An 18,798-nucleotide genomic window follows, 5' to 3' on the forward strand; every position below is an offset into this window, starting at 1 on the left:
GCGGCGGCGGCGGGGCCGGGCGCGGGCGGCCTCACGCGGGCCGGGCGGGCCGGGGCAGCGCCGGGCGGGCGAGCCGGGCGCGGGCTCGGCTCCTCCGGGAGGAGCGCGCGGGGCGGACTGCGGGCCGCGAGGCGCGCGGGGAAGGGAGGTTGGCGGTCAGACCGAGGGGAGCGCGTAGCTCCCCGACCCTCGAGCCGAGGCCGAGGGGGCTGATGGCCGCCGCCGGGCCGAGGCGGACCAGAGCAGGAGCTGCGGGAGCTGCTCGTAAAAATTAATTTCACAGGTTACTTTTTACTTTATTGTCACTATCAGAAAATTCAAGAGGTGCCTAGGTGGCTCGGTTGGTTAAATGTCCAACTCTTGATCTCGGCTCAGGTTTTGATCTCTGGGTTCTGATCTCAAGCCCCATGTTGGGCTCCACACTAGGTGTGGAGCCTACTTAAAAAAATTCAAAATCATGTTTGTGGCTAGCATTCTATTTCAGTGGGCAGCACAGTTATAGGTCATCTAGCACAATCATTCTCAGTCCTGCTGAGTACCAGAAACTCCTGGGGAGCTTGTAAAACATACAGATCTGGGGGCCCCACCCTCACAGATTCTCATTCAATTGGCAGAGGGGATTTAATGGGCAGAAACACCATAAATGTACTCCTTCCAGTCTCCTTTCTCTATCATTTCTATATCTAAGCAGTCCTTGATTCCCCTGAATTTTATTGATCTGTAGTCTTCCTTAAGCACCACTTTTATCCTGTACTTCCCTGCTTGCAAATATATCATGCCTTTATTCATTTAACAGACATTAGGCACCTACCTTGTGCTCCAGGCACTAAGAATACAGAATGAAGAAGACAGACCATTTTCTTCTCTCTTGGAGCTTATATTTGGGGTGGCATGGGAGAGATCAATCAAATCAGTTAATCACGAAAAATATCATGACATTGGTCTTAGCAATATTTTTTTGGACCGGTCTCCTCAGGCAAGGGCAACAAAAGCTAAAATAAACACAATGGCATTACATCTAGCTTAAAAGCTTTTGCACGGTAAAGGAAATCATCAACAAAACGAAAAGGCATTCTACTGAATGGAAGATATTTGCAAATCATACATACTCTAAGGGGTTAATATCCAAAATGAAGAACTCACACAACTTAATATCAAAAAAATAAACAACCCAGGGGCGCCTGGGTGGCTCAGTTGGTTAAGCGTCTGCCTTGGGCTCAGGTCATGATCTCAGGGTCCTGGGATCAAGCCTCCCATCCCCTGCATTGGGCTCCCTGCTCAGTGGGGAGTCTGCTTCTCCCTCTCTCTCTGCCCCTCCCCCTGCTCGTGCTCTCTCACTCTCTCTCAAATCTTAAAAAAAAAAACAATTAGGGACACCTGGATGGCTCAGCCGGTTAAGTGTCTGCCTTTGGCTCAGGTCATGATCCCAGAGTCCCTGGATCGAGCCCTGCAGCAGCCTTCTTGCTCAATGAGCAGTCTGCTTCTCTCCCTCTGCTCCTCTCCCCACTCGTTCTCTAATAAAAAGCTTTTTTAAAAACCCAATTAAAAAATGGGCAGAGGACTTGAATACACATTTTTCCAAAGATATACAGATGGCAGACACATGAAAAGATGCTCATCATTAATCATCAGGGAAATGCAAATCAAGACCACAATGAGATATCACCGCACACCTGTCAAATTAGCTATTATCAAAAAGAAAAACCACCAAGTGTCAGTGAGGATGTGGAGAAAAGGGAGCCCTCACAAACTGTTGGTGGAAATGTGAATCGGTGCAGCCACTATAGAAAACAATATGGAGGTTCCTCAAGAAATTAGAAATAGAACTACCATTTGATCCAGCAATTCCATTTCTGGGTATTTATCCAAAAAAACAAAATTACCAATTTGAAGAGATATAGGCATCCCTATGTTCACTGCAGTATTATTTACAATAACCAACTTATGGAAGCAATGTAAGTGTCCACCAATAGATGAATAAAGCAAACACACACACACACACACACACACACACACACATATTACTCAGCCATAAACAAGAATGAAATCTTGCCATTTGCAACAATATGGAGGAAACTAGATGGTATCATGCTAAGTGAAATAAGCCAGATAGAGACAACTACCATATGATTTCACTTACATATGGAATCTAAAAAATAGACAAAAAAGAAAAAAAATATGGCTAGATATAGGAAACAAACTATTGGTTACCAGAGTGGGGAGAAGAGTTTGGGACACAGGCAAATAGGTAAAAGAGACTAAGAGGTACAAACTTACAATTATAAAATACATAAGTCATGGGGATGTAATTACAAGCACATGGAATATATTCAATCATAAATAACTTTGCATAGTAACTAGACTTATGAGGATCATTTCATAATATATAAAATTTGGATCACTATAACGTGCACCTAAAACTAATAGGGTATTGTTTGTCAATTATATTTTAATAAAAATTTTTTAACTTTTTTTTTAATTTTATTATGTTAGTCACCATACAATACATCATTGGCTTTTGATGTGGTGATCCACGATCCATTGTTTTCGTATAACACCCAGTGCTCCATGCAGTACATAATACCCATCACCGGGCTTACCAATCCCCCTCCCCCTTCCCCTCTAAAACTCTGTTTCTCAGAGTCCATAGTCTCTCATGGTTCATCTGTCCCTCCAATTCCCTCCCCCCCCATTTTTCCCTTCCTTCTCCTAATGTCCTCCATGCTATTCCTTATGTTCCACAAATAAGTGAAACTATATGATAATTGACTTTCTCTGCTTGACTTATTTCACTTAGCATAATCTCCTCCAGTCCCATCCATGTTGATGTAAAAGTTGGGTATTCATCCTTTCTGATGGCTGAGTAATATTCCATTGTATATATGGACCACATCTTCTTTACCCATTCATCTGTTGAAGGGCATCTCGGCTCTTTCCACAGTTTGGCTATTGCGGACACTGCTGCTATGAACATTGGGGAGCATATGGCCCTTCTTTTCACTACATCTGTGTCTTTGGGGTAAATACCCAGGAGTGCAATTGCTTGGTCATAAGGTAGCTTTATTTTTAAATTTTTGAGGAACCTCCACACTGTTTTCCAAAGTGGCTGTACCAACTTGCATTCCCACCAACAGTGTAAGAGGGTTCCCCTTTCTCCACAACCTCTCCAACATTTGTTGTTTCTTTTCCTGTCCATTTTTGCCATTCTAACTGTGTAAGGTGGTATCTCAATGAGGTTTTGATTTGGATTTCCCTGATGGCTAATGATAATGAACATTTTTTCATATGTCTATTAGCCATTTGTATGTCTTCTTCAGAGAAGTGTCTTTTCATATCTTCTGCCCACTTTTTGACTTATTTGTTTTCTAGGTGTGGAGTTTGAGAAGTTCTTTATAGATCTTGGATACCAGCCCTTTATCTGTAGTGTCATTTGCAAATATCTTCTCCCATTCTGTGGGTTGCCTCTTTGTTTTGTTGACTGTTTCCTTTGCTGTGCAGAAGCTTTTTATCTTGATGAAGTCCCAAAAGTTCATTTTTGCTTTTGTTTCACTAGCTTTTGGAGATGTATCTTGAAAGAAGTTGCTGTGGCCGATGTCAAAGAGGTTACTGCCTATGTTCTCCTCTAGGATTTTGATGGATTCCTGTCTCACATTGAGGTCTTTCATCCACTTTGAGTTTATCTTTGTGAATGGTGTTAGAGAATGGTCAAGTTTCATTCTTCTGCATGTGGCTGTCCAATTTTCCCAGCACCATTTATTGAAGAGACTGTCTTTTTTCCATTGCATGTTTTTTCCTGCTTTGTCAAAGATTATTTGACCATAGAGTTGAGGGTCCATATCTGGGTTCTCTATTCTGTTCCATTGGTCTATATGTCTGTTTTTGTGCCAGTACCATGCTGTCTTGGTGATCACAGCTTTGTAATATAGCTTGAAATCGGGCAACGTGATGCCCCAGCTTTGTTTTTCTTTTTCAACTTTTCCTTGATGATTCGGGGTCTTTTCTGATTCCATACAAATTTTAGGATTGTTTGTTCCAGCACTTTGAAAAATGTCATTGGAATTTTGATCGGGATGGCACTGAAGGTATAGATTGCTCTGGGTAGCATAGACATTTTAACAATGTTTATTCTTCCGATCCATGAGCATGGAATATTTTTCCATCTTTTTGTGTCTTCTTCAATTTCTTTCATGAGTATTTTGTAGTTCCTAGAGTATAGATTCTTTACCTCTTTGGTTAGGTTTATTCCGAGGTATCTTATGGTTTTTGGTGCTACTGTAAATGGAACTGTTGTTGCATTGTTAGTGTATAAGAAAGCTGATTTCTGTGCATTGATTTTGTATCCTGCCACATTACTGAATTGCTGTATGAGTTCTAGTAATTTGGGGGGTGGAGTCTTTTGGGTTTTCCACATAAAGTATCATGTCATCTGCAAAAAGAGAGTTTGACTTCTTCTATGCCAATTTGAATACCTTTTATTTTTTTTGTTCCCTGATTGCTGTTGCTAGGACTTCTAGTACTATGTTGAACAATAGTGGCAAGAGTGGGCATCCTTGACGTGTTCCTGATCTTAAGGGAAAGGCTCTCAGCTTTTCCCCATTGAGGATGATATTCGCTGTGGGTTTTTCATAGATGGGATTTTATGAACTTGAGGAATGTTCCCTCTATCCCTATACTCTGAAGAGTTTTAATCAGGAAAGGATGTTGTATTTTGTCAAATGCTTTTTCTGCAGCAATTGAGAGGACCATATGGTTCTTCTCCCTCCTCTTATTAATCTGTTCTATCACATTGATTGATTTGCGAATGTTGAACCATGCTTGCGTCCCGGGGATAAATCCCACTTGGTCGTGGTGGACGATCCTTTTAATGTATTGTTGGATCCTATTAGCTAGGATTTTATTGAGGATTTTGGAATCCATATTCATCAGAGATATCGGTCTGAAATTCTCCTTTTTGATGGGGTCTTTGCCTGGTTTGGGGATTAAGGTAATGCTGGCCTCATAGAATGAGTTTGGAAGTTTTCCTTCTGTTTTTATTTTTTGAAACAGCTTCAGTAGAAGAGGTATTATTTCTTCTTTGAATGTTTGGTAGAATTCCCCAGGGAATCCATCAGGCCCTGGACTCTTGCTTTTTGGAGGGTTTTTGATCACTGCTTCAATCTCATTACTGGTTATTGGCCTATTCAGGTTGTCAATTTCTTCCTGTTTCAGTCTTGGCAGCTTATAGATTTCCAGGAAGGCCTCCATTTCATCCAGATTGCTCAGTTTATTGGCATATAGTTGTTGATAATTTCTAATAATTGTTTCTATTTCCTTGGTGTTAGTCGTGATCTCTCCCCCTTCATTCATAATTTTATTAATTTGGGTCCTTTCTCTTTTCTTTTGGATAAGTCTGGCCAGTGGTTTATCGATCTTATTAATTCTTTCAAAAACCAACTTCTAGTTTCGTTGATCTGATCTACTGTGTTTCTGGTTTCTAATTCATTGATTTCTGCTCTAATTTTAATTATTTCTCTTCTAGTGTGTGGCCTAGGCATTGTTTGTTGCTTTTTCTCTAGTTCTTTAAGGTGTAGAGTTAGTTGGTGAATTCGGGATTTCTCTATTTTTTTGAGTGAGGCTTGGATGGCTATGTATTTCCCCCTTAGGACCACCTTTGCAGTATCCTATAGGTTTTGGACCGATGTGTTTTCATTCTCACTGATTTCCATGAATTGTTTAAGTTCTTCTTTGATTTCCTGGTTGACCCAAACATTCTTGAGCAGAGTGGCCTTTAGCTTCCAAGTGTTTGAATTTCTGCCAATTTTTTCCTTGTGATTGAGTTCCAGTTTTAGAGCATTGTGGTCTGAGAATATGCAGGGAATAATCTCAGTCTTTTGGTATCGGTTGAGACCTGATTTGTGACCCAGTATGTGGTCTATTCTGGAGAAAGTTCCATGTGCGCTCGAGAAGAATGAGTATTCTGTTGTTTTAGGGTGGAATGTTCTGTAAATATCTATGAGGTCCATCTGGTCCAATGTATCATTCAAAGCTCTTGTTTCCTTGTTGATTTTCTGCTTAGATGATCTGTCCATTGCTGAGAGTGGAGTATTGAGGTCTCCTACAATTAACGTTTTGTTATCAATAGGACTCTCTATTTTGGTTAACAGTTAGCTTATGTAGATGGCTGCTCCCATGTTGGGGGCATAGATATTTACAATTGTTAGATCTTCTTGTTGTATAGACCCTTTAAGAATGATATAGTGTCCTTCTGTGTCTCTAATTACAGACTTTAGTTTAAAATCTAATTTGTCTGATATAAGAATTGCTACCCCAGCTTTCTTTTGAGGTCCGCTGGCATGGAAGATGGATCTCCATCCCTTCACTTTCAGTCTGGATCTATCTTTAGCTTCAAAATGAGTCTCTTGTAGACAGCATATGGATGGGTCCTGTCTTTTTATCCAATCTGCAACCCTGTGCCGTTTTATGGGAGCGTTTAGGCCATTCACGTTGAGAGTGATTATTGAAAGATATGAATTGTCATCATGTTGCCTCTGAAGACATTGTTTTTATAGATTGTCCCTGTAAATTCCTGTTGTATATCACTCTTGGGGTCTTTCCCCTTTTATAGAACCCCCCTTAATATTTCTTGCAGGGCCGGCTTAGTGGTCACATATTCTTTCAGTTTCTGCCGGTCGTGGAAGTTCTGCATCTCTCCATCCATTCTAAATGACAGCCTTGCCGGATAAAGTATTCTTGGCTGCATGTTCTTCTCATTTAGCACCCTGAATATGTCTTGCCAGGCCTTTCTGGCTTGCCAGGTCTCTGTGGATAGGTCTGACATTATTCTGATATTCCTCCCTCGGTACGTAAGGAATCTCTTCCCCCTAACTGCCCTTAAGATGGTTTCCTTGGGTTCTAAGATTTGCAAGTTTTACTATTACATGCCAGGATGTTGGCCTGTTTTCCTTGATCTTGGGAGGGGTCCTCTCTGCCTCTAGGACGTGAATGTTTGTTTCATTCCCCAGATCAGGGAAGTTCTCAGCTACGATTTGCTCAAATACATCTTCTAGTTCTCTCTCTCCACTCCCTCCAGGATTCCAATTATTCTGACATTGGAACATTTCATGGTGTCACTTATTTCTCTGATTCTATTTTCATGGATTCTGAGTTGTTTTTCCCTGGCCTCCTCTTTTCCCTTTTTATCTATTATATTGTCTTCTAGGTCGCTTATTCGCTCTTCTGCCTCAGTTACCCTAGCTGTTAGATTATCTAGATTGGATTGGATCTCATTGATAGCATTTTTAAGTTCTGCCAATTCACCTTTCATTTCTGCCCTTAGAGACTCTATGTTGCCATTAATTGATTTCTCCATTCTAGCCACTGTCTTCACAATTGCCAGCCTGAATTCCATCTCTGACATCTTGGTTATATCTGCATCCATTTGTAAATCTGCAGCATAAGTCATAATCTCTGAGTCTTTTCTATTTTGGGGGCTCCTCCTCCTAGTCATTCTGTTGATGGGTGTTTGAGGGAATGTAGAGAGTCCAAATTATTGACCAGACCCAAGCAAGATGTACCTGTTTTCTTGGGACCTTAGGGTTGTTGGCCTCTTGTTTTCTCAGCCTGTCTTCTGCAGGAGGGGCCTGCCGCCCTGTTACTCAGGCAACCCTGTTTGGGCGGAGTTGCCCTGCGCCCCTATGGCGGGGGATGGGCTCAGTGGGAATCAGTCTTTGGGGCTTTTGTTCTCTGGCCCCTTTCCCTGGCGGCTTTCCATGTCTCTTCCGCGAGTCAGAGCAGAAGAGACCGTTTCCAACCCTCTGCCTCAGAGCAGAGAGACCACAGTCTGTTCAGTGAGCTCTCCAGGCCACACCGTCTCCATTTCTGTCCGTGCTGCTATAAACTGCAGCGTCCTGGGTTGTGCGCCCCTCTGCAGTGCTCCCAGTCCTGCCTCCAGGTCGGGGCACGTCTCTGCCCTTTGTGCTTCTAAAACCGTCAGCCGCTCCGGGTTTCCGCCCCGGGGACTGCAGTTCACAGGCGCGACCCCGTTGCTCCGGGTTTCCGCCCCAGGGGCTGCCCTAGAGTCCTTGCCCCGCCGCTACCGGTCTGCGAGTCTGTGCCCCGTCCGCAGCGAGCGAGGCTGTCACTCACCGGCGGTGTAGGATCCCCACGGCCAGGCACCCTCCCGCTGCCATTTATCCTCTGATATCTGCCCGCGGAATCACAGCTCCCCGCTTCGTACCTCAAAACCAACCACCTGCGATATTCTGTTTGTAGAGATACAGATCTTCTTACATCTCAGGCTGGTTTCGTGGGTGCTCAGAGTGGTCTGGTAGATATCCAGCTCAATTCCGGGGACCAGTTGAAATAGGGTCCCCTACTCCTCTGCTATCTTTCCCCCATCTCCTAATAAAAATTTTTAAGAAAAATAGAAAACTAAAACAGAGTGATAAAAGATAAATTGGGTTGGGTGACCAAGGAAGGCCTTTTTTTTTTTAAGATTTTATTTGACAGAGAGAGAGACAGCGAGAGAGGGAGCATAAGCAGGGGGAGTGGGAGAGGAAGAAGCAGACTTCCCGTGAAGCAGGGAGCTTGATGCAGGGCTCAATCCCGGTACTCCGGGATCATGACCTGAGCCGAAGGCAGACGCTTAACCGACTGAGCCACCCAGGTGCCCCTTTGGAAGGCCTCTTTGAGACAGTTCAGCTGAGGCCTAAGTGATGCCAGCCATGAGAAGATCATGAGGAAGAGCTTCCCAGACAAAGGAAATAGCCAATATAAAACTGTTGGTGCATTTGAAGAATCCAAAGGCAGCCACAGTGACTGAAGCAGGGCAAATTTAACTAGGATTGGGGTGGATGAGAAGGGGAGGGCAGGAGGGTTGAGGCTTTAGGAAGGAAGTACTTATTAAGGACAAATCAAAGACTCTACATCTGGACTAAGTTAACATGAAGCAGGGACGGGAGAAGGGACATTCCAAACTGAGGGAACAACATATACAAAGTTTCTGTGACAGCAGGGAGAATGTCCCAAGAACTGGAAGAAGACCCATGTACCTATATCACAGTGAGTAAGGTGGGGGCGGGGGGAGGAGAAGGACTTCAAAATCCGTCAAGAAAGCAGGCATTATCCAATCAATGCTTTTAGAAAGGGGTGCTTTCATACTTCTAAAAAAATTAAGTTATATATACATACATGTGCTTGATTATGCTGGAACATCTTTGGAAGGATGTCTAAGAAACTGGTAACACAAAAATATACTTTTCATTGTATACCTTATACATGCATTTCTTTTTCAAAAGATAAAAACTAAGTTGATATAGGAGATTTATCAGGACCCTTACACTTACTGTTTGCTCTGGCTAGAATGTTCTACCCCAGGACTTATGTGTGATTCATGCCTTCATATCATTCAGTTTTTGCTCAAGTGTTAGTTCATCGAAGAGCCCCTTACTGACCACTCTATGTAAGAGGGGACCCCAGTCACTAGCCCCAGCTTTATTTTCTTCACAGCACTTCAAATTTTATTGTTTCCAATAATATGCACCATCAGGAAATTTATCTGTCCCACTCACCAATACTGGAAACATCTAGTATCAAAACACTTAGGCCACTGTAAGTACCCAGTACATATCTGTTGAAGGAACAAGGAAAACATTATTTGGCTGTAATGTGGAGGGAAAAAATGGAGAAGGACCAGAGTAGGAGGAAGAGAGAGGTGGTTAGAAGACTATTGTAATAGTGCAGATGAGAAACAATGGCTTGGAGTAGGGCGGTGACAGAGAAGAAGAATTCAAGACATCTTTGTCGGTTAAGGGAGAGGGAAGGGAAGGCATTTATCAAGAATGACTCTTAGGATGGACTGTGGTGGTATTTGTTGAACTGGAGAATATTAGAAGACTGAGTCTAAGGTAGAAGATCTTGAATTTGATTTCGAAAGATTTGAGCTTGACATACTGTTGAGAAAGCCAAATGGAAATATTGAGAACATTCAATGAGTGAAGAGTGAGTGAGGACAGGAGGGAGGCCCCAGGGCCCCACCTCTGCCAGACCCCTCGGCTCCGTCTATGCTGCCCCTCCACAAACTCAGAAGCCTGTTGGATGCTGACATATTTACAGCTGAAATGAAATGATAGGTCTCGGATTTGCTTAAAATATACCAGCCAAGAGGAGAAGGAAGAGGGAACAGGGATAGATGAAATAGTGTGGCAGAAAGTTGGTTGTTGAAACTGGAAAGTAGTGGTGGTTCATTATGCTACTTTGGTAGGTGTTTGAAATTTTCCAGAAAGAAAAAGTACTTTAAAGAATACAGTTGGATGTATAAGTCTGGAGCTAAGAGGAAAGGCTCAGACTGAGATATAAAATTGGATGATACATATTTAGAGGTGGTCATTGAAGATAAAATCTCCTAGGCAGAAAGGATAGAATAAAACATGGAAAGAGACAGCAGACCTCATCCTTGTAGAAATCTATCACTTAGTGGCTGGGTAGAGGCAGAGAAGCCTGCAGAAGAAACTAGATGGAGTGGCCAAAGAGGAGAAAGATATGGGCATGACTCCAGAGATGTTCATTTCAAGTCAATGCTGTTTGAGGAGGAAGCTCTAGTAGCTTAGAGAAAAGCAAGACAGAGATCAGTTTGAGTACCTAAAGGAGTGACAGAAGTGGAGGAGTCCCCACTTATGGCAACCTGGGTCAGGGCAACAATCTTAGGTAAAAAGATTCCCTTTCAGCATGAAAACAACTTCTCAGGAATGAAAGGTGCCCAAAGAGTCTTGCACTTATTAACAAATGTTCCTGGTAAGAGTATCAGACACCACAGAGATGCAGAAGAAACCCTCGGGCAGGGAAAGGCGTTTGCCAACAGAGTTTGGGGATGAACTGGGAGAAATACCAATGATGAGAGTGAACAAGGGCCCAGGGAACAGGCACCTCTTCACCTCCGCTCTGCTAATCAGATGTTTTCTCACATTATCATTGCTTTTGGAAGTCTTTTTTCTCTCCTGGATTTTAATCTAGTTTCCTTCATTCTTCCCTTGCACAACCCCCAGTGCAGGAGACTGGAAAACACTCAATGAGTGAAGAGTGAGTGAGGACAGGAGGGAGGCCCCAGGGCCCCACCTCTGCCAGACCCCTCGGCTCCGTCTATGCTGCACCTCCACAAACACAGAAGCCTGACCATCCGGGCGCAAATATAGGCTCTCTTACAAGCAGAGTGATCGAATCCAGCAAGTCGCCTCATCTCCCCATGCCTCTAGCTTCACCATCTGATAGACCAGTTGTGAGCATCTGAAGCATCACTATGGGAAAAACAGCTTGAGAGGCTGGGAAATAATAAGCACTAACTCTTATTATTCTCTACTTATCCCAAATGCCTCCCCCCCACTCCAGGTCCAGTCTCGTGCCTCTATAACCTTGCCTTTGGGTTTTGTCTAAAAGCCTAAAGTGCCCTTCCCACAGCTGAGCTTGACCACCCGGCAGACATCAGGGCATCTTTCAAGACCTAGCTCCCCCTGCCATGACCCCCCCACACAAAGCCAGGCATACCCTTCCCACCGGGCCTTGCAGACCCATATGTTCACCATCCTGTGTAATGGCACACTGACTTTCTAGACTGTTCTTCTCTAGACAGAAACCCCTGGAGGCCAGAGATGGGGTCTCACCCTCTCCGCACAACCTGTACCCAAGTCACAATCTGGCACAGAGCAGACACCTGATGAAGCTTTCATGAGGATGTAAACACTGAACTTGGAATCACAGAGACTGGGATTTGTGTGCAGGCTCTGCTATGAAGTTTTCAAAGGCCAGTTATTCTAGGTTTTGGGCCTCAGTTTATGATCTGGAAAATGGTGCTTGCCATGCCTGCCTTATGACATAGCTGTGATGATTAAAATAGCCAAAGGAATGTAAGGTAGAATTACTACTGCTTCTGTATCTCCTTGAGGATTCAGGTGCTCAGTTAAATCCTTCAGCATGCACTTGGCCTTCCACTAACTAGCCACTGACCCTGCTCTCCTTGTTAGCCTGTTTTCAGCTTCTTCAGCTAGGAGTCCAGCTCCTCCACCTGGCTGTTAAGGCACTGAGACCTGGAATGTTCCTTCTGTCTCTTTTAATAAATGCAGGTGCAGCTTCCTTTAATGGCCTGTCAGTGGGCAGTAAGAATCCAGACTGCACAATTATGTGAAACAAAGGCTTGGCCTCTCTGCTAAGAGCTGGGAAGCTCAGAAAACCCTTGTCCTTGGAAACCAGGATTCCAGAGTATGTATGTTAAGAGCACAGCCCACTGCTGTTAAGAGACAGCCTTGTTCCTGTGCTTTCAGCATTATTTTCCTCTTAAACTTGGGAGTTCACACAGCAGGGTAGGATGGCAGAGGGTAAGAGAGGATGATGACTGCTCTTTGGAGAAATAACCTGCAAATGATTGCTACTATAGATGGACAACCTTTCCTACTCAACCTCCGTTTCCAGACCCCCCACAATACCTGAGCCCTTTCCTTCACTACTTTCAATAGCCGAAGCTCAGCCCACATAGCCCATGGCCGAGCCCCTGTGGAAGTGAGGTCCTATGGAATTCAGGCTTGGTGTGAGTCAAGTCCTCGATGCTGCCCCAGCCATCCAACTGCCCACAGGGTCAGTGTGAGTTGGGAGCAGCTCAAAATAATAAAAAATAAAAATTAATAAAAAAACAAAAACAACCTCTGCCAAGTTCCTAGAAGGCTACCTGGGCCTACTATGTTGTATATTAATACAAATCCACCTGATGTTTGTCTTAATCCAGACCAAAACCCATTGTTGGTAGCCCTGCTCATCCCATAAACAAAGCCTTGCATGAATACAACTTCTGGACTCACTTTACTAGGGCATCTTTCAAATGTCCTATAAGAAGTTTGTTACTTTTTTTGTCATGCCAGTGAGGAACTAGTGTTAGCTACAGTTTATGCTTTCACTTTCCAAGATAAAAAATAGAACATTTGACACAGGGGTAGGGCCTGCTTTCTGGAGGATTATCATTACTATTTAACCAATGTTTATGGAGCACCTAACTATGCACTGGTTGGGAAGAGAGGCAGTTAACCAAACCTGAATAGATTGGGTTTCTGGGATGGATTGCTGAGACAAAAGAAGAAAATAGAAGGCGGCAGCTTACAGCGTGGTGTATGGTGAGCTCTTTTGCAGACCTGGGAGGCCAGAGCTAGGGGAGCAGAAGCCCAGCCATGAGCTCTGGAGACTGACAGCAGGCCTGAACGCCCTCTCTCCTCCTGCCTCCATTATCTGTGAGACAGAGCAAATCCCTGAGAATCTCTCAATCTGAGGTCCTTCCTCCACACAATGGAAGGGACAATCCCTCTTTCAGGGGGTTGACTGTGGCTTAAGAGACCTTCAGCAAACATTAGCTTCCTTCCCCTTAAGCTCACAAATGAGAGGCTGGAGAACCAGTGGGCTTTGAAAGCAGAACCAAATCTGAGTTCCTGTTCTCTAGCTTATTTGCTGTGTGAGGCTGGGAAAGTAACCTACCACCTCGGCGCCTCATCCCCTCTGCTCTCCAACGGAAATTATAATGCTTACCTTGCAGGGCGGAAGAGGACAAAGAAGTTAATGCACCTCAAGGCCTGGCAAGCACTGGGGGTCGCCCAGTCCAAACCCTTTGGTCCTGAGATTCCCGCCCTGAAAGGGCTAGGACTGTGTTTGAACTTGCTTACCAGCCTATCTCGGGTGCTTGGCCCCAAATCCCCCAGGGCATAGGAAGTGAAGAACAACTTCTGAAAGAATGAATTTCCTGATTTTTCCAATGGCAAAACAAAGACCCAAGGATGTTAAGTAATTTACCCTTTCGAGGGTAATTTTGCACAAAATCACAAAGTCAGTTGGTAACCAAACTTGGGGATCTTTCCAGTACAAGGTAACATGAGACAGGAAGCAATAGAGTGCACTCCAGAGACCCCAGAATAGGGGTACCTGACGCACATGTGAATGCTCCTCCTGCCTCGAGCTTGAACAGCAAAAATTGCACAAATGCCTCAGGGCTAAGGAAAAAAAAAAAAAGAGACTTTTTACAATTTGATTAGGAAAAAAAAGCTCAGGATTTGTGACTACATGGGGGAGAGGACCCAGCATGCTATGATTCATGGGGTCCCTTAAGCTCTATTGGCAAGATTCAGGACAACGTGCTCAACTACAGCAACTGAATTTTCACCTCCACATTATGTTCTGATAAATGCAAAATGGGAGCAGGTCTGAACTTGCTTCAATGAACTGAAAGAATGATGAGGCAGAAGCTTAGGATATTATGGCCTTTCTGAGCTTCATTACATGTGACACTATCTCATCCTCTACATGCTGGGAAAACTATGGAAATCACCCTTTTTATCACTGAGCCAGTGACAGGAACACTTAGGGGAAGCTGTCACACTTTGGGAGAGAAAATCTATCTCAGACAGCAAGGGTATGTGCCCAGATGCATGGAGACCCGTTCAGAAACACTTTGTAAAGCAGTCGCCGGGGCCTGGGCCACAGCGGGCACTCCACGCTCCCAGGAGAGCCGGCCATCTGCTGCCCAGGGGCCCAGGACCCAATCTGTGGATCATTTAAGATGGCCCTCAGTCAGCCAGTTCTTCCTGAAACCCCCCTTTCTCTACGTGATTCCTCTTAATTTCCAATTCCTTTTACTAAGCATAGGACCTTGGGTAAATCTTACCATCCTCCTGAGCCTGCATCCTCATCTACAAGGAGACGACAAGGAAGCACCCCGTGAGCTTGTCATGAGCTCCGGATTAAGTAAGGCAGGTCAGACATTGAGTGAGCTGCTCAGTATGTAGCCAGCTCCTGGCGGTGCTGCTGCAGCTGCCTCGGTAACGTGCATTCTCTCATCTGCCGGGGGATCAGCCAGAGGAGTGGAATTCAAAACCCAAGTCAGATGAGATCTTTGAGTTTATTACTTTGGATTCTCCCAAAAAAAAAAAAAAGTGTCAGTGAATGTACAAGCACTTGATTGAGAAACTGGGTAGTGAACTGCCTGCCCATTAGATGAGGCTCTCATGGCCTTCCAGAACTGAGGACAGTAGAGAGATGGCCCAGTCATGGACAGCTCATGACTTGCTGGCTCCTTCTATAATCGATTACCATAACCCTGGGCACACAGTTAATTCACAATTAGTTCTCCACTCACCTCCCCCTTCTTTTATATGTGATTCGCTCCTTTCTGCATCTCTGAGGTGGTTTTCAGTAACTAAGAGCAGGACATATATCCCTAGTCACCCTGGTCGATTCTGCCCCTCACTTCAGCCTGTCCTGGTTCCCTAGCTGTTTGATTCTAACATCCGAAAGATACATAAACTCTCCTTCTAGAAAACCTGCCTCTCTTAGCTTTATCCATTTTATCAGTGGGTTGTATAATCAGAAAAACGTGTTGCAGAGAGCAAAAGGTAACAGTAACATTTTGGATCACAAACAATGCCCAGTAGCTTTATAATAAGCAGTGGAGTGTAAGTTCCTAAAATCACATGCCCTAGGGTCAGACTGCCTAGCGTGTTCCTCCCTGTGTGAGCTCAGGTGAATTACCCAGCCTCTCTGAGCCCTAATTCTCCCCAGCTATAAAATGAGAGGGAGAAGATCAACCTTGTGGGCTGTGTTGGGGCCATTAATTGAGCTCATACAGGTTTCTGACACATAATAGTGCTTGGTAAACAGGAGATTTCATGTAATCTTCATAACAAGCCTATAGGTGTTATTAACCTTCCTATTTACAAATAAGGAAATTGAGACTCGGGGCATTTAAGTAACTTGCTGGTAACCCTGATGGCAAAGTGGATCTGGGAGCCTAGCCCAGATGGCTGGTCCTAAAACTCCCATCAGCACCAGGCTGCCACCCAAGACAGTGCTCCACGCACGTTTGCTGATGAGTGTGCTTCTCTCATCCATGGTTCCAGCCACTGCAATTCAGCCTTCTCTCCTATACTACCAGGGGAAAAAAAAGCTAAAGCTGGTGTCAGGCAATAAGTAGTAAGAATAATAGCCTTGAGTTTATCCTTCCTCTGTTAATTTCCATGGAAGCAGAGGTTCATCTGACAAGTCCTTAATGATCTATTCCTGTCCAAGGCCCCAAGTGCAAATTTTTATCCACAATCACAGCATGTCACAGTAGACAGCAAAATCTTAGATGGGCTTTAGATAGGAGTAACCTTAGAATGAGGAGTTCTACAACACACGTATAGGATCAGCAGAGATGACAACTAAAGAGGTATTCCTTCCATGGGTGAGATCTTACCTAGCAATTCTCTCCCTCCAAGCACCTTGCTCAGTCCAAACTTCAAACAAACATTAGACTATTATCCTAGCCTCTGGGTTTGAGGGTAATAAAGGATAATTCCATGGAAGGTTTGGGGGTGGTAGGTAAAGGAGCCAAGCCATGGTAGAGGCCTATTACAGCACCTATGGGAGATCACCAGCTCAAAAGGGGATTCATGGAGATTAAAACAGATACATGCATACCTACTTCACTGTATTGTACTTTGCAGAGATTTTTTTTTTTTAAACACAAATTGAAGCTTTGTGACTAACCTACATCCGGCAAGCACCCTTTCTCCTATAGGATCTGCTTACTTAATGTCTCTGTGTGACATTTTGGCAATTCCCCACAATATTTCAAACTTTTTCATTATTATATTTGTTGTGGTGATCTGTGATCTTTGATGTTACTATTTTTAATTGTTTGGGGGTGCCATGAGCTGTGCCCATGTTAGACCACAAACTTAATCAGTCAATGTTCTATTGTGACTGCTCCACCAACCAGCTGCTCCCCCATCTCTCTCCCCTCAGGCCTCCCTGTTCCCTGAGACACAACAATATTGAAGTTAGGACAATTAATAACCCTAAAATGGCCCTTAAGTGTCCAAGTGAAAGGAAAAGTCACACATAGCTCACTTTAAGTGAAAGTCAGAAATGATTAGGCTTAGTGAGGAAGGCAGGTCTAAAGCTAAGATTTGTTGAAAGCAGAGACAAACTAAAAGCTAGGCTGCACCAAACAGTTACTCAAGTTGTGAAGGGAAAGGAAAAGTTTGTGAAGGAAGTTAAAAGTGCCACTCCACTGAACACAGAAATGATGAGAAAGCAAAACAGCCTTATTGCTGATGGGGAGAAAGTTTGAGTAGTCTGGGTAGAAGATCCAACCAACCACAACATTCCCCTAAGGCAAACCCTAATCCAGAGCAAGGAGCTAACTCTCTTCAATTCTATGAGGGCTGGGAGAGGTGAGGAAGCTGCAAAAGGGAAGTTGGAAGCTAGCAGAGGTTGGCTCAAGAGGTTTAAGGAAGAGGCCATCTGCATAACATAAAAGTGCAAGGTGAACTAGCAAGTGCTGATATAGAAGCTGCAGCAAGTTAGCCAGAGGATCTAGCTAAGGTAATTCATGAAGGTGGCTACACTCAACAGATTTTCAATATAGGTGAAACAGCCTTCTATTGGAAGATGCCATTCAGGATTTTCAGAGCAAGACAGAAGTCGATGCCTGGCTTCAAAGGACAGGTGGACTCTTTTGGTAGGTACTAATGTAGCTGGAGACTTGAAGTTGAAGCCAATGCTCATCTGCCATCCTGAAAATCCTAGGGCTCTTAAGAATTATGTTAGATCGGGTGCCTGGGTGGCTCAGATGGTTAAGCGTCTGCCTTCGGCTCAGGTCATGATCCCAGGGTCCTGGGATCGAGTCCTGCGTCGGACTCTCTGCTCCTTGGGAGCCTGCTTCTCCCTCTGCCTGTCTCTCATGAATAAATAAATAAAATCTTTAAAAAAAAAAAAAATAACTATGTTAGATCTACTCTTCCTAGGCTCTATAAATGGAAGAACAAAGCCTGGGTAATAGCACATCTGTTTACAACACGCTTTACTGAATATTTTAAGCCTACTGTGGAGACCTACTGCTCAAGAAAAAAAAAAAAAAAGATTTCTTTCAAAAGATCACTGCTCACTGACAATGCACCTGATCACCAGGAGCTCTGAGAGAGATATACAATGAGATGAATGTTTGGAGGCCTGCTAACACAACATCCATTCTGCAGCCCGTAGATCAAGGAGTAATTTTTACTTTCAAGTCTTGTTATTTAGGAAACACATTTGTAAGGCTATAGCTGCCATAGATTAAAAAAAAAAAAAAAAATCCATCAGAGGAATCACTAAGTTTTTAAATTCTAGTGACTTAAATTTTAGTAATTTAAAATCATGGATTTTTCCATTTAACATAGTTATATTAGTTTCAGGTGTACAATACAGTGATTCAACAGTTTTATATATTACTCTGTGCTCATCATGATGAGCATCCTCTAAAATCCCAATCAACCATTTCACCCATCCCCTCACCCACCTCCCTTCTGGTAACCATCTATTTCCTTTCTACAGTTAAGAGTCTCTTTCTTGGTATTTTTTTCCCCTTTGGTTTTTGTTTTGTTTCTTAAATTCCACATGTAAATGAAATTCCTCTGATGGATCTGGGCGAAGTAAATTGAAAACCCTCTGGAAAGGATTCACCGTTCTAGATGCCATTAGAAACATTCGTGATTCTGGGGCAACTGGTTGGCTCAGTAGGTAGAGCTTGCAACTCTTGATCACAAGGTCGTGAGTTCAAGCCCCATGTTGGGCATAAAGAGATACACATACACACACTCATGATTCATGGGAAGAGGTCAAAATATCAATATTAACAGGAGTTTGGAAAAAGTTGATTCCAACCTTCATGAAGGACTTTGAGGTGTTCAAGACTTCAGTGGAGGAAATGCAGATGTGGTGGAAACAGCAAGAGAACTAGTAACAACTAGAGAACTAGAATCAGAAGTGGAGCCT

The sequence above is a fragment of the Phoca vitulina genome, unplaced genomic scaffold (genome assembly GCF_004348235.1).
Source record: "Phoca vitulina isolate PV1807 unplaced genomic scaffold, GSC_HSeal_1.0 scaffold29, whole genome shotgun sequence".
Classification (NCBI taxonomy): Eukaryota; Metazoa; Chordata; class Mammalia; order Carnivora; family Phocidae; genus Phoca; species Phoca vitulina.